The 15,859-nt window shown below is 37.5% G+C and overlaps 1 protein-coding gene across 2 annotated transcripts in view; it reads left to right on the top strand.

Moving 5' to 3' along the window:
- PDE7B (phosphodiesterase 7B) overlaps positions 1–15,859 on the top strand; it is a 171,437-nt gene that overhangs the window by 118,834 nt on the left and 36,744 nt on the right. The window lies entirely within an intron of this gene.

Here is a 15,859-nt window from a genome sequence, read left to right as displayed (position 1 = left end):
CTGTGTCAAGGAAACCACTGCTTGGGTGAGGAGAGGTTAAACATATGTCCCATGATAGGCTAAATTTTCACATGGTGGGTAAAGAAGGGGAAAAAAAAAGAAAGGAAAGGATAAAGTGGATGAGACATACCACTGATTGGCTAACAAAGGTAACTCACCCGGCCTTCCTTACTATAGTAAATTTGAAGGTGAATAGTTAAAGGAGAGGCAAATGAAGATGAGGCCTTATTGAAGACACTAGGAAAGTAACGTGGGTGATGGTTCCCTCTCACATCAGAAAAATAAAGGCAGTTTTCATCTGTGGAATTCCTACTACACTTGGTGGTCCTACTACATTTGGTGATATTGAACAGGTTTATAGAAGCACTGACCAGGTTAATGTCTATGTTTAGGAAAGGAATGGATTGATGTCCTGAAGATAGTACAAGAGGGCAAATTATGGTAGAAAAGATAAGCCAATAAAAATGATTTCAGTAACTGTTAAAGGGATGAAAAGCCCTTCTTTATGTGAAGCTGAGAGATGTAATATTCTAAGATATGCATTTATAGAGTGGTCTGCAGAAAATATCTGAGAACATGAGGCATGCTGCTGTGTGCAGTCCCCTCTCCCCCAGATATTGGGGGAACTATCTTATACTAAGCATTCTGTGTTGGGGGAAAAAGGCAGTAGGCAGGTTACGAGTTGATCCCTTGATCAGTCAGGTTGGCTGATAGCTACATAAAGCAGCACACAAAAAAAGTTAGCGAACTCATTGCAAGGGTTGTTTAATCAATGCTCTTAAGGGGAGAGGCTCTCTTCTCCTGGAAGAAAGCAAAGATATTTGTAATACTATTAAAAGAAGAGACTGCTTGTCTTCTCTACATATTTCATTCATAGGAACTGACTAGTTCTCATTAGTATTGACAGGCTAGTAACATGTTAGGTTTGTTTATCCAGAGCAGTATGGATTCATGGTAGGGGAAAAATGTCACATAATAATAGAAAAGCTCTACCATGAGCTATACAATGCAAAATAATAACATGTTAGTTATCAGGGGATCTTCTGATTAAATGCCACTGAACAACTGAGGGGATATATAGAAACATTGCATTTAAGAAAAAAAAAGGAGGTAAGGTGAGACCTTGCATTTCTGCTGCATATAAGGGTGTTTTAGGTTTCTGAACTAGTGAAAGGAACGTCTTTAAGCTGGTTAATTAACATGACAGGAGCCTCTACATGTCTATAGCTACAGCAGGACAACATCTGTCTGCAGCAATTAGGCAGGAACTTCCAAACTGAAGGGCTGCTCACAGATGTAGTGGATAGCTTGCCAGGCAGATGATGTAGAGCTGTTTATACAAACCCACTTTTACTCTTAAAAATAAAAACAAACACATATCACTGGCAGTATTTGAGTATAAAACTAATTATGATAAATCTCAAATGTTAAGTGCCTGGTATTTTGAAAAAAAATAAAATGACGAGAGGAAAATCTCAAATTCTTTCAGTAGGGTAAGCATTCATATGGATGTGACAGAAAAACAGAAGGTCTTACTGAAGGTTTATTGTACTGTGTAAAATAATAAAAGCCTTTGAAGAATTGGTAGAGATGAAGCTTTCTTGGATGTGCAGAAGAGTTTCAGTAAAGTGAATATATTTATTACTGTTGATAAGATTAGCGAATGAAGGTTGTTAAGGAATTTCTTCTCAGAATCTATCAAACGTTCAAGACTGTTGTGGACAGGGAATATATTGTCCTTCAAGGAGTAGGATGTGAAATCATCTGAAGATACTTGAAAATACCTTATGGTGTTAGGAGGGTTTTATCAGTATGTTTATTTTTATTGTATGTAACTTCAATATTTGTAGAAAAATTCTCATAATCAATAGTAACCTGCTCCACAATAGATTAGATGACATAGGATTTCATGAGAGCTAAAATTTATTTAATTTCAACAAGAAATATGGTAAGACTTAGCATATAGAATCTCAGAGATCTATTATTTGAAAAGTGTGTTGGTCTCTGGTGAATTTCCTTGCAGCCTGACATGACTGTCCGAGATTGTCTCTTCCTGTTTTCAGGAGACGAAGTTCTCTGGCTGTCACCTCCAGAATCCCATTTCCATTTCCATAGAGTTGAAATTATTTTCCCCTTTTATATACAAATGGAAAGTCAGTTCAGGAGAATCAGATTCTTTTCAAGAGAAAAAGCAGAGCAGGCTGTTCAACTCCTGTGTGGAGAGTAACGTATAGCCACTTCCACCATCCCTTGTGCATAAGATCTTCCTGCATCCATGGCTGGTGGGACACCTGGAGATGGGCCAGCAGAGCTCAGATCAACTGTAGGAACCAACAGAGGGACTGAAGGCACCAGTACTTGAAACCTGAGATCTAGGGGAAAACTGTCATTCCTATATCTAGAGAAAAAAAATATTTACTGAGCTTTATTTCATAAAAACTGAGAGAATAGGAACATCTCATACTGAAACAACTAATCTGAAGCATAAGCTCACAGCTGCAATGAAGTTGCTACACAAATAAGATGATACTGGAAGAACTGATTTATTTTTCTCTATACCAATCCCTTCCTGCTGCAATGGATCATGTTACATTCTGGAGAGAGAATTAGTCAGCTGTTGGCAGTGGGGAGGAAGACAATAGCAGGCTTACTTCAAGGTGAACTAGAATATATGTCCATGTCCTTTGTTAGGATTTTAGGCCTGCTTCTGTCTGCTGGTAGAGTTATAATCAATGCTTTTTGCCATGTAGTTGATACAGGATCTGCGTTTGAACATCTGTGAATGCAGTGTACATTAGCTTGCTACACTTGTTTGGGAACTAGCAGAGTACAGTGTTTTTCCCATTAATATACATCTGGTATTAGAACCTGATCCAAAACATTAGTCAGTTTTGTAACTATAGACAAAATTTTATGACATTCTTCAGTAGTGTGATAATGATGAGCTTATTCTTAGAGATTTTCATGGACTTTTCAGTGTAGAACCAAATTAAAATTTAACTTTTTCAAAATTTTCAAGTGTTTAGATAAGTGTTTCACTGGTTTTGTAAGTCAGACAAATAATTGGGGAGCGAAGTTTCTTGTAAGTTTTCTAGCAGTTTCTGAATCACTTTTGTGTAATAAATTCATAACCTAATTTGAAGAACCTTTATATTAGATACCACTTGAAACTAGAGTCCAGCTAGTTAAGATTATTTTCATAAAGATCTTGGTTTTCCTTTGGAAGCCCCTAGCTACTGAATATACTGTTAAGGTAGAGTCTAGGAAAACTAAAACTTTTTTTCTGAATGTAACTTCAAGATATGTTTATCCAATCTGATTTGTTTTGAAGAAAAAGACAGCAATCTTACTGCTTTTTCTGTGTTATGTCTTGCAATTCCCAGATCAAAACAAAGGCAAAAACCCATACCTACAAAAGCAAAAAACCCACCTCTGCTTAGTATGAATTGCACAAGAGCATGAGTCGAGAAATACTTTTTATGTGTCTTCACATGCACATGCCAAAAAGTCTCTGCCAAAGTTACTCTTGATGGGAATTTACAGGGGTTTGTGAAGAATAAATACTGAAGTGCTGTCTTGCTCTTTTTCCTTTAAAATACTATTTTAGGAGGAGCCTGAGCAGCTGGATTGCTCAGAAAAGGATCTGTTCAATGAATATCTAAGAAAGAACTCTTGGGTTGCTAAGCTGTAATTGAAAGGTAAATTTTGAGACAAAACAAAATTAAATTACTGTTTGCATACTTTATTGTTCCTTTGGGATTCATAAAAACATCTCTTCCAGTATTTTTTGCCTCCACCCAAAAAAGTCTCTTTGATCATTGAATTAAAAGTTTTAGATTGCAGTTTCCTCCTCTTTCTGAAAGACTTGAGCAATTATTTGATTTCCCTAATAGTATGTCAAAACACAGGAGACAAAAGCCTAGCTTCTGTTTTCAGCCCTAACTGTGGAGAAAGACAGTGTTACAGTGTATGCTGTCCGTCAGAGGACCAGGCATTTCTCATGTAAAAAAGTCTGAAATGTTAATATTTTTGTTGCTGGTTTGGCTTTCTCTATTAGCTAAAGCCAGGGATGAAATGCACAGGGCTTTTAGTGGAAACTTAAAATATAAAGCTAGCCTTAAAGTTATAAAATTAAATATATTTACTAAGGACGCTTCATAAAGGATGAAGTAATTGGAATACATGAAATTAAGTTCTTACAGTGTGTTTTGGCTTCCAGAAAGGGTATGATGCCAGCATGCCCTGCCTGGCTTCCTTCGGTGTGGGGTGCCTGCATATGCCTCTTGTTTCTTGATTCTGACACAGTAAATAAACTTTGGCAAGGTTTATGCCACGGGGGGCTTGAATTGCAGATCTGTTTTTTAGGTGTAGCTCCAGTGCAGTTGTTCATAAATGTAGATTGCTGTCTTAGGACAATTAGCAGATTAATCAGTAGTACAGTTTTTAGAAAGTGGATTCATGGTTTTGTCCTTTCATGGTGGTTTTGGAAGATTATTAATCCAATGTGTATTGATGCAAATGTTGAGCAGCAAGTAGTTCACTGTCTGAAAGCCAGACTTTTTTCTTCAATTTTTGTAAAAGTAGCTACAGAGTAGGAAGAAAGAGAAAAGTTCTTTGTCTTCCCTGCTCTGTCCATCCTCAGCAAGGGGCCCAGCACAATCCATTAGTTTCCAGGGCAAGACAGAATTTCTTTCCCCTCAGGTATGCTTGGCCTTTCCTCACAAAAGGTAGTGTTTGTTGCAGGTCCCTTATGTGACATTGCTGATTGTAAAATGAAATCAAAACTCAGCATATGTAATTACGGGATGAGGGAATAAGATGGTGATGTTAAGGATCCTTGAAATGGGTTACAGTAAACCATGTTTAACCCTCTCTGCATTATCTTGCTACTTGCTTTTCCTTTCAGATGATAAAGTTTTAAAGTTTCTGGAATAAAGAGCTGAGGTAGAGCCCCATACACAGTCACCTTAAGAAATTGGGCAGAGGCTATCTGGCAGCAGCTTGCACATTTGCTGGGCCCAGCAGAGCTATGGTTGCCAGCACATCTGCTGGGGAAGAAGCCCAAATGCCACTTGCTCCTGCTGCTTGTTGTCATGGTTGGGGTTCAGCCATCCCAGGAAACACAAAAACAGGTTCTAGGGAAATACCAGTGTTTGCCCATGGGAAGAACCTAATTAGATGTGTTTATCAAGTGCTTTGTAATTACAGAAATATGTAGCTAATTATTTTTCTTTGAGCCTGCTCATGCTTATTTTTGTTAAGAATGTGCCATGAAGAAAGTAAGTAAACTGATGTTTAATTGTACTGTAGAAATAGATATTTAAGGCAACTGAACCATAACAGTGCATGGGACACAGAGACTAGGCTACTGTTTGAGTAACATGAGATTGATCTAGAACATTCTCCTAAGTTACTTTTTTCTGTAGTTTTAAATTTTAAATGCATAATACAGAGCAAGGATGGTCCAGATCAGTGATCTGCTTATTTGCAAGAGGTAGTGTATTTGCTAAATTCTAGCCAGATTAAGGTTCTGGATTTGATAATTTGGTTTCTTTCTTTATTCTTTTTTTTTCCTTTTATTTTTTTAAGATCCAATGAATTATTTGAAAAATATAGTGTAACAGGAAAAGTATTTTCCAAAGAGTAGCAGCTTCTACTTGATGCAGTTTTATTCTTGTGTCTAGCATTAAAATGGAAAAGGTTCCATTCCAAATAATATCTACATATGCTATTTTTTTATTAAAATAATAATTGTTATTAAGAATTATTACATGATAAAATGTGGACTAGCTCAGGAAATACTCATCTTAAATAAACAAATAATGCAAAGGTTACCTGTGCTTATTTTGGAACAATGTTTTCTTGACTGATTGGTCAATGGTTCACTGAGTTATGGAGGTATTTTTATGTTCCCCAGAAATACTAAACCAAATTTAAAAACAATAAGAAGATTTACAGCTCTTTGCCATAGATACGGCTTTTGAATAAAAAAAAAATATATATATATTGCAATATATAATGTACAAACAAAAATCAGACATTTGTTCCTGCAGTCTCCTGTGTAGACAAAGCTTTTAATCAGAGCAAAGCTTCGAGTTGTGAGTCATTTTCTGCAAGATATTACAGACACCTCCTTGTGCTGCCGAGCCAAAGCTCAGTGCTTCCTTCTCCTTCTCCCTTTCATTGCTCTCTCTCAGCTGTGAAGACTCCTGGAGAGTCCCATCGGGAAGAGTAAGTGGCAAACACTGCTGGACTGGGTGCAACCCCACCAGTCAGTATTCCAGCCTCAGGAAAAGGCAGGCAGTAGAGGGGAGGCTGAATTACCACTGAGTCAAAGACAGGGAAGAAGAAGGGTCATGTGTGATTTAGGAATATATGCACATATGTATGTATTTTTGTATAGAACAGAGGGGAATTGAAAAAAAGGAGATGAAGAACGTGCAGAGATGAACAAGGAAGGATCACCCTGTGGTTTATACATAAGATTGAGACTAATTTACTGCATTGTGTCTCATCTCTAAAGTTGACTGTGTACATAAAGGGTTGTACAAGCACCATACATTAGATAAGGGGAGACAGACTGAATCAGCAGAGACTGAATCTCCTCCTATATGAGGTGAATGGCAGCCATGCAATTCCAGGATAAAATCAGAAAGGACGAAATTCAAAGGATCTTGAGCTTTTCCTACTTGGCTCCACATGTTGACTGTCATTCTGCTAAATTATTGATAGACTTTAGGTTTTGGCTGATGGTAGGTGTTTCAAAAGTAGGTGATGTGTTGCTATAATGGCAATTGCTGTATTACTACTTAGGGTTTTAAACACATGTTTTATGGTTTAATTGGAAAGAGGGTGTAGAAATCCTGTGGGCAAAGCTGTGGAAATAGAGGGAAATTTTCTTAAGTGTCCTGTTAAAAAGTTGAAAGCAAATTTTGATCTGATGGCATGAGTAAAACCCTCTGCATTCATTTTCTTTCTGTGTTGTCTAACTTAACTGTTGGTCATACAAAAAGCAGAGATAATTAGTGTTTGAGTTGTGGTAATGTAGCAACTAGGACCAGGACTGCAGGTAGAAAATGGTGTTGAACTCTGAGGCCCTGCATGAGAGAACTTGCTGTCTACTCAGAACTAACAAAACACAGAAATGGAAAACTGAGGCATGAAAAGAAAACAATTTGTTCCGTAAGAAACCAGCAAATGAGCTCAGGGCTTTTGATTGTCATGCTGCATTTTAATTCCAAGCATGCTCTCTCTATCTGTCTCAGAAACAAAAGTTAATATCAAGTTATTGAATATTTAAAAACCAAACAAACTCCATTTGTTCTCTTCCACTTTGGAATTAGCAGCATTTTCAATGAACATTTATGTCATTATATCAATTGTTATTTTACATAAATTAAGTATATATAATATGTCAAATTTTAGCCAATGACTATACTAGATATCCATGGATTGTAACATCAACCAGTTTCTGCTTTTCTACATAATAATGCCTTAACAGAAAATGAGAAGGGTACCTTGTGGCTCAGTCAATGAAAGCTATAAAATGTATATACTTGCAAACAATGGTTCTTGAGGAAATTGTAGAATAAAAAAATAAAAAGTTAATTTAAAGGATTGCTTAACAAATATTATTAGTGGGTGAGAAATGAGAAGGCAGAATAATAAAGCAAACTTGGTTGAATAAATGCTTAACAATTACCTCAGCTTTCTGCTGAAAAAGAATCTGTTCCTCAACTGCAGAGCTCTCATTGGCAGATTCAAGGGGTCCGGTTGTGTCTTCACAGTGGAAGCATTTAAAGCATTGACAATGCTCAAATCAGAAATACATATAATAAAATAAGATGTAGATGTTTGAGAGAACTCAGTTTGAAGTTGCAATACTTAGGCAAATGCAAAGGTGTCTCTGAAAGAGCATCTATATCTAGAATGCTATTACAGTTAAGAAAATGTAATTTATACTTGGGATAACTTAGGGTCTTGGTGTACCTATGAGTGAAGAAAATCCTTATCTTTGGGGAATGACAACAGAAGTAGCTTGCCCTGATGCACTGGGCATAGAGATCTGAATGCTATTGGTAGTGTTTTTGACATCAGTTTTGGATAAAAAAACAAGTCCTTTGTGCCTTTTTTTTACAGAAAATGAAAGCCTAATGACTTGGAATTGAAAGTGTACATGTCTTACAAGTTTTTTATTAAATACATGTTTATTTTAGCAGTTGGGAGTCTAGCTGAAGACTAGAATCAAAAAATTACAAACTGAATAACCAATAATGTGCTTTTATTTATGCTGTAATTTATTTGGGAGAGTGATGGGAGTAGCATGGTGGTAAGATATTATCTTCAAAGTTGCCATGGTAATGCAACCTACTACCTGTTGCTAAGACTATGCTGTAGCTGTTATTACTTTTATTACAGCTCTTAACATCTCAGGATGTATCCTTTCCTTTTTAACGTGTTATTTATGATTGAATTTCATTTGCAAGAAAACCAGTAAGTTTTGCCACTTGGCAACAGAGGGGTTAGAGCAATAAGAATGATAGCAGTGCAAGAACCTGCTACTGCTAACATAGGTCCTATCCTCTAATGCAGAGCAATTTACAAGCTATCAAACCATTCAGGAAGACAAGAATATCAAGGCAGTTGACTGCCCTATCTGTATTATTATCCACTTTCCCTGGAAAGTCAGTGATCAATATTTGGAGACAGAAAATGCCAAAATGTCCCACCAGTAATGCAATACAAAACCTTCAAAATACAGACAGGTGGTTCATAGCATTAGAACTAGAAATGGTAATATCCACTTTTCTAAGAGGATCCTGTCCGCTGTAAGTCTGGTTTCCTGATCCAGCAAAGTGTCCCAGGACCTCTCTTACTGTCCTGAACCGTGCTGAGCAGCAGAAGTATGGTAAGCCTGAATTTAGCCAAAGTGCTTCCATTTGGGATCACAACAGCATGAGACACTCAAGATGCCATCAGTCATATGCTACTGCATGTGAGTACTGTAAACTGCAGGTAAGAGTGGGAATCTTAAATGTATCACTCAAAAAAAAAAAAGAAAAAACCAAAAAAAAACCCCCGAAAAACAGAAGCCTGTCTCCTCCTAGGTGCCTGTTTTCCCAGGCTTTCATTTTCATCTATTATTAGAGAGTTCAGCCCCTCGAGATAGTAGTAGATGGGCTTGCTCAATACAATACAGTTCAAGGAAAATATTTACCAAAGTCAAGGTGGTCTGCCTTTCATGTATGGAGGGGGTGATAGATGACTTCTACCTTCTGTATTTGCAGTGCTGTATTTATACAAGTCTCCATGCTTTCTCATAGGATTCTTTTTTTGAAGACCTGTCTCCTAGTTTTAGTTCAATACTCTTTGTTATTTTCTGCAGGATAGCAACACTTGTCTGTCTTTTCATCTGCATATGAAAACCTTTGGTTAAATTTTGCAAAATTTGTGCTGGTAGACTCCTATATCTGAATTTCTCGTGTCTTCAAAAGGAAAAGTTTGTCATTAAGCAGGCTGTGCAATTTGCCTGTTCTTACGCTCTCTTTCTGTCTTTATGTCACGTGGTTCAGCACTTTATCTAAACTTCTGTATAAATTTTTGTGGTTTTGTCTAGAAAATACTGAGTTAGGTAAGTATCACACAGTAATATCGAAGAGATATGTTACTGCATTTTATCCAGAGCAGTATTCTGAGTGCTATTGCAAATGGTCATTTTTGTTTAACTGAGCCATGAGATAATACCACTCTGTATGTGCGTACACAGTATGTACCTGTTTTGAGGGTGTGCCTCCACTGATGTGAACTAAAGGTGTATGCATCTGTTATATTTATTACAAAATAAATAGTCACAGGGATAATCACAGTGAAAGGCATACTTACAGATAAAGAGGTTTGGTGTGGTCTCAGCTGTCTGAATACAGTCTTCATGGGTGACATCTCAGTTTCTTCCCCAGCTATGGTCTTCTTATAATTGTGGCACATAATTTAGGAACAGAAGCATCTTAGACTCCATCTGCAGTCAAAGACAAAAACATGCATCTCTGAAAGGTAATTCAGGCTCTTTAAGTGTTAGTCACTGGGTGGAGGCAGCTGTTCCTCTCCACTGACTTACACCTACAAGTATGTGAAATATATTTGACCTTAAGGCAATAATTCGTAGCCCATTATCAAACTCAGAGACAATTGAAAGCATTTCCAGTGCAATATAACATATTGGCATTTTGGAAAGCTACCTTCTTTAGCCCATGCAAGATTGTCTGTCCTAACTGACTGGGTATTTTGTCAGTCAGAGATTGCAGGCTCTGCATTTTTTCATGCAAGAACAAACAGGTCTGTGAATAGGGAAATGTGGGTACTGCTTCAGTATGTGAATTTCTGATGACTGCTGTTATCTGGTTCTCTATGGCAGTTTTCTCATCCTCTTGGATTTCAGTTGTCTGCAAGAACTTTATTCTAAAGTCTACATGTTGTAAGAGCTTTGCCTCAGGATACTTCAGTTCAGAATCTTTTCACCAGAGTTACTGATATGATATGATATGGTTTAAGGGAGGATTTCAAGAGTGTCTGTATAATACTCATTTAATTTGTTCATTTGTCAGAATAGACAGCTGCTAAAGGCATGCCTGTGGATCTTAAGATCTTCCCATATATCCAGATAGGGTGTGCATCAGTGCATAAACAAACTTACCAGGAGAGTTCCAGTATTAAGAAGGGTTTTATGAACAGATTGTCAACTTCTCTTTCTTGGATTTTACTGATTGGCACAGGGAGTGGTGATTATTCTGTTTGAGAGATTAAGATACAACAGTGGTATGGATTTTGGTCAGTAAAGGAGGACAGAAATTAGAGCTAGCAAGTACAGTCAAACAGTGCCGGTAGTTTGTGTTGAACATAAGAACAACCATTCACTTCAAAGTACTAAGAAAGCAGGATGTGTGAAATGTCTCATCTGCAACATTTGCAGGTCTGGAAAAAGAATTTTGAATAGGTGATATTCAAGTAGTTGACTGGTAATAAATAAATAAAAATAATTCATTCATGGGGTAGGACCACTACAGGGGAAATTATGGTTTCTACACCATCATTTTATCTCCTTTTTGTAAAAAAGGTGTACCAACAGTTACCTTCCTTTGCAGAGCATTTGGAAACAAAACTGCAGAAAGCATTGGATGAAATCATTGCTTATTAGCTCATAAGGATTATTAGCAGAAATAGTAGTTCCATGCAGTGTATGGCACAGAAAACCTCATGTTTTGGAATGTTTGCATGTTTAAAAATTCAGTGCTTACAAGTTAATGAAGTGAGATGGCTGGCCCAGTTTCTCCTGCTGGGAAGAGGAGTCATCCTGTCTCTGTAACCCCTAACATCAGTCTCGCTGTTGTGTGTTCAGAGGAAATGTCCTTTCTACTGAAGAACTGATGCACATGAGGAAATCTTTATAAACTGCTTTCTGCGAACAAGAATTTACAGTAAATTTATAGCACTATTACAACAAAATGAAAGTAATCCAAACAAGCACAAATCACCATGAACAAGCATTAGACCTCTTCAAATAAAATATAATTCCAGTAATTCTGGAAATTTTTCACTTTAATGCTTTTACAGAGAAACACTTCTCTCTTTCAGAAAGCTTTCCACTAAAACCAGCTTGATGCTTAAAACATCAACAACTCCTCTTCCTTTAACTCAGAAATCCCAAACCTTTTCTTAACTGAAATAGTGGAGGAGCCAGGGGGCCTATGGAATCCACAAGAGGCCTTACTTCTGCCACTTGATTTTCCATGAAAAGTGGTCAGCTGCTGCAGTACATGCTCTAAAACACTCCGTTTAAGAAATATTGGGATGAAAACTATAGAAAAGCTTGACTAGAATAAATTCTTATAACGTCTTGTGAATTTGCTATGGTATTCCTGACATACCACATGGAGCTGTGTGCTAAATAAAATCAAAAATTTGGTGGTTCATTCTAACTTCTGTTGCATGAAGCTGCTTTGTTGTTTTGTCACAGCTATGGCCCTGTTTCCTCTCCTAATTTGTTGTGCTTGCTCAGTGAAATTGAATCCCACATCATTTAAGGCAAGTCTTGGAGAAGTTGTTTTGCTCCGTGCAGATGGCTTTTTCCTCCAGATGTGAAAGGCAGTTAAGAGCTGCCTCACTTTTTCTTAACCCTTCTGAATCATTTTGAAATCCTGTTGATGCTGTGGCTGCCATAGTGCCATGGTTCTTGCCCCATCGCTGATTTTCTCATGCCTATAAGCTGTCATGCATGTCAGTCACAGCATACACTATACAGGCTCCTTCTGTAGGTTGCTTTGGTTTGTTTGGTTTGCTTTCTTGACTGTTTTAATGAGGACTAAGTAAAATTCAGGAGCACAGCAGCCCCTGGGAGATGTCACTGCTGGAAGTTCCTGTGGCAACTTGGCGCCAGTGAGAGTGCAGCCCTTCGTGTTTGTGGCTGCAGATGTTCCAGCCTTGCATCTTCAGCCCAAAGCAGTCAAGAGAACCTGTACCGTGGCCATTTCCCTTCACCCTGCCTGTTTCATTTGGGAACACAATGAGCTGTCAAAATTTCCTGCCTTGTTTCCACAGAATCCTTCCTTTTGCTCTAAAAGGGATTATTTATCTAAAACTACTAATTGCATAAATTGTCAGAACAGTCGTTTAGCTTGATTTTAAGGTGGAGAGCAAAGAGATGTAAAGCTCTGTTTGACTGATGAAAGTCACCCTCTGTCAAAATGCAAAAAAGAAAGTCTGGTGTGTCACCATGAAGGGCCCTGGCCTCTTGGACATTAAAAACCGTGTGATATGTTGTACATGTGGTGCAATCCCTGTTCTCAGTCTCTCTGTTGAGTGTACTTAGATGTAATTAAAATTAATAGGGAAGTATATAAATGTTTTCCAAATATGTGAGCCAAGAGAAAATGGAGTAAGGGAGGTGTGGTTGATTTAGCCCACCACCATTTCCTAACTAATCTTTCTCTAATGATGTAGAGAGAGACTAGGTGGCACCTGGTGAAGTATTTTGAAATAACACATTCATGAGGTAGAGCTACTTGATAACATCTTTGACTCATCAGAAACTTGCCTTCCCTGAGTATAAAGTTAATAATCGTAGAATATAAAGATTTTAGTGGCTTTTCCTAAGTGAGCAGGGATGCAGATTTATTGTGCGTATAGATTCCTATAGTGCTACAGACAGCCCAAACTTATATTATCTGTAAAAAATGTAAAATAGCCTATTGGAATCATCAGTAATTTGCCATGACTTCAGGTCCTTGGCTTTGCTAGTTAAGTAAAACTCATTCACGTTTCTTACTAATGGCATCATTACCTCCCTTGCTTTCTCTCTCTTTGCTGGAATTGCTTGTCTGGATAGCGTACATAAGTGTCTGAGTTGGCTGGTCTTTAGTTTGGTATGAGACATCAGAAACACCATGAGAGGAAGCTGAACTACCAGTAAGAGGCAGGTAGCTGGGCCACAGAGCAGTTGGGGCAGAAAAGGTGACAGTGGTAGTGAACTTTTATTTTAAATAGTTTTAGCTGTATGTACCTGGTATCTCCCAGCTTTGTGTTATCATCAAGTACTGCTAGAGCTTTTCTAATTCTATGTCAAGATCATGAATAAAAATTCTTTAGGACCATTCCCAATACGAGTTTTCTAAAAATCACAGAGTTCCTAAGAAAAGGTTTCCTACCAGTGCACCTTGTTATCTTCTAGTTTTTTCCAACTTTAGCTTTTGTACTCATCTCTTGCCTTCTCTTATATGTTTAGCAAAGTCCATATGGTTGAATTGCACTTAAGTGTGTCATGTGGTCTATTTTTGGTAAGCCCACGTTGTTTTTTCTTCTGTATTCCAGCGTCTACCTACCTTTAGTGTCCTCTTCCCTGAAATCTGGGGTGATATGATTGAGATCAGAGTTAAGCAATCTTTTTGATACGTAACTGTGTATGATTTTGGTAACTCTCTAGTACTATGGTACCTCACTTGATCTGATATATATATTATTTCATATCCAAAGAGAAAATCAGTCTTTCTGGGTTTACAGTATTATATGTCATGAATGTTTTTTTAAGATTTTTGGAGTTTGAGTTACTCTCTTTTATTAAAAGTATCTGTTGAATTAGTCACAAGTGCCATGTTTTTCAGTGTGTTAATGGAGGGGACTGTTTGCAGCTTACTGTTAATTCATTGGTGCCTACAGAAAAACAAAAGCCTCGGTCAAGGCATGCTCTGAATTTACACCCATTCTTAATTTGCTGATGCCTGTATTAGTAACAAGCTCAAACCTGCCTAATTTTTTTTACTTTATATAATGTGTACCATATGTTTGCCATTCTTACTCTTTCTCCACACACCAGCCAATCTGATGGGGCTACCTGTGACGGAGGGCAGTGCTTTTGAGTCTGGGTGCTGCTTTATGGGCTCTGGCACGTGAGTGCTGATGAATCTTGCTTTGGTGTTTTGCAAAGTCTCCAGCTGTATTTGCTCCACCCTTCTGCCCTTTAACACAAGGATTGTAGGGAAATACCTTCATATACCGTCATTGCCACAAGTTGCACATAATTTTAAACTGCTGACGAAGGTAGATGATACCTTCAAAGGTATTATCATACCTTTGAAGAGGAACAGCTGAAGAGTAGGTAGAGGTTTGCACCTCCTGCTCCTGCTATCAGGAGGGGTAAGTGGGGTCAACAACATCTTGAGTTGTTCTGGACTGGTTCCTTAGAGCGAGTGGTTGGCAAGTGAGAGCTGAGAATGAGGAACACATGTTCTGTCTCTGGAAACAAAAAAGCAAAGCGAAAGTAAGGGTGAGAGAAAATAGATTTGTATTTATAATCAAAAGTGACTGTGTTTGAAATATTCTTAATTTGCATGCACGCTCATATGTCTTTCATACCTCTAAGGACCCCTTGAAGGCACGGAAGTTTTTCTCCACCTCAAATATTTGCCTTAATAATTCTACTTGGCTTTCTTCCCTTAAACATAATTGTAAGCATATTTAAAGTGAACATTAGATAGAAGAAAAAATAACAGCATCTAACTAGGTCCTTCTTTTACTTGTCAAGATGTTTTCTTGTTTTTAAACACAGGCAGTAGAGGCTAGCACTAGCAGCCAAATTCTTAAATTAGTGTTGTTTAGGTGCTATATTTGTATATCAGAGGAAGGACAATTCAAACTAACTAATTCATAGTTTCATTGCAAAGTCTGAGAGGACTACAGTGAGACCTGTGTAAGGACGTGCAGGGGATATGCTGTCAACACTGCAGCCTCTGTTTCTGTAGAAGAGGAATTGAAATATTGAAGAACTAGAGTACTCTAATTAGAAGCTCTAAAATCTCCAAAGTTCATCTTATTTAAGAATTTTTAATATTTTGGTCTTGTTAATTGTCTGTAAAGAAACAATTACATTGCACTACAAGATATTTAAAGTTTTGGAAATATGAAAGTTACATCTGCTTCCCGCTACTTCCTGTCTACTTGGAGAGAGGTTTTGTAACTCTTACTCATCCTGAAGAGCATTTTTCTCCTTAAATTAGTTTTGCCTATTTCATCAGTATTACAGTTTAGGTCAGGAACTAATCAATCCAAATTGCATAGCAATAATAATTCCTAGTATTGTGTTGTCACCTTACCATATTTAAGTATGTATCCTAAAGCTCTGGAGTAATGCTTATCTGAGAACATCAGGTTTCACTTACATAGAGCAGCTGCAGTGTTTGAGGAGGAGGCTTACATTTTCCAGAGTGCTCAAAGAGCAGAAAGTAAAACAAAAACAAACAAGGGAAAAAACAAAAGCCACATGACTTTAAAAACAAGCTTCATACTTTTTTGGGGGGACTTTTCCATTACCTAA

Source organism: Myiozetetes cayanensis, unplaced genomic scaffold (assembly GCF_022539395.1).
Source record: "Myiozetetes cayanensis isolate MyiCay16 unplaced genomic scaffold, myiCay2020 scf2-11, whole genome shotgun sequence".
Taxonomy (NCBI): Eukaryota; Metazoa; Chordata; class Aves; order Passeriformes; family Tyrannidae; genus Myiozetetes; species Myiozetetes cayanensis.
Note: the sequence above shows the minus strand (reverse complement) of the source record. Positions and strands in the feature narration are given on the sequence as shown.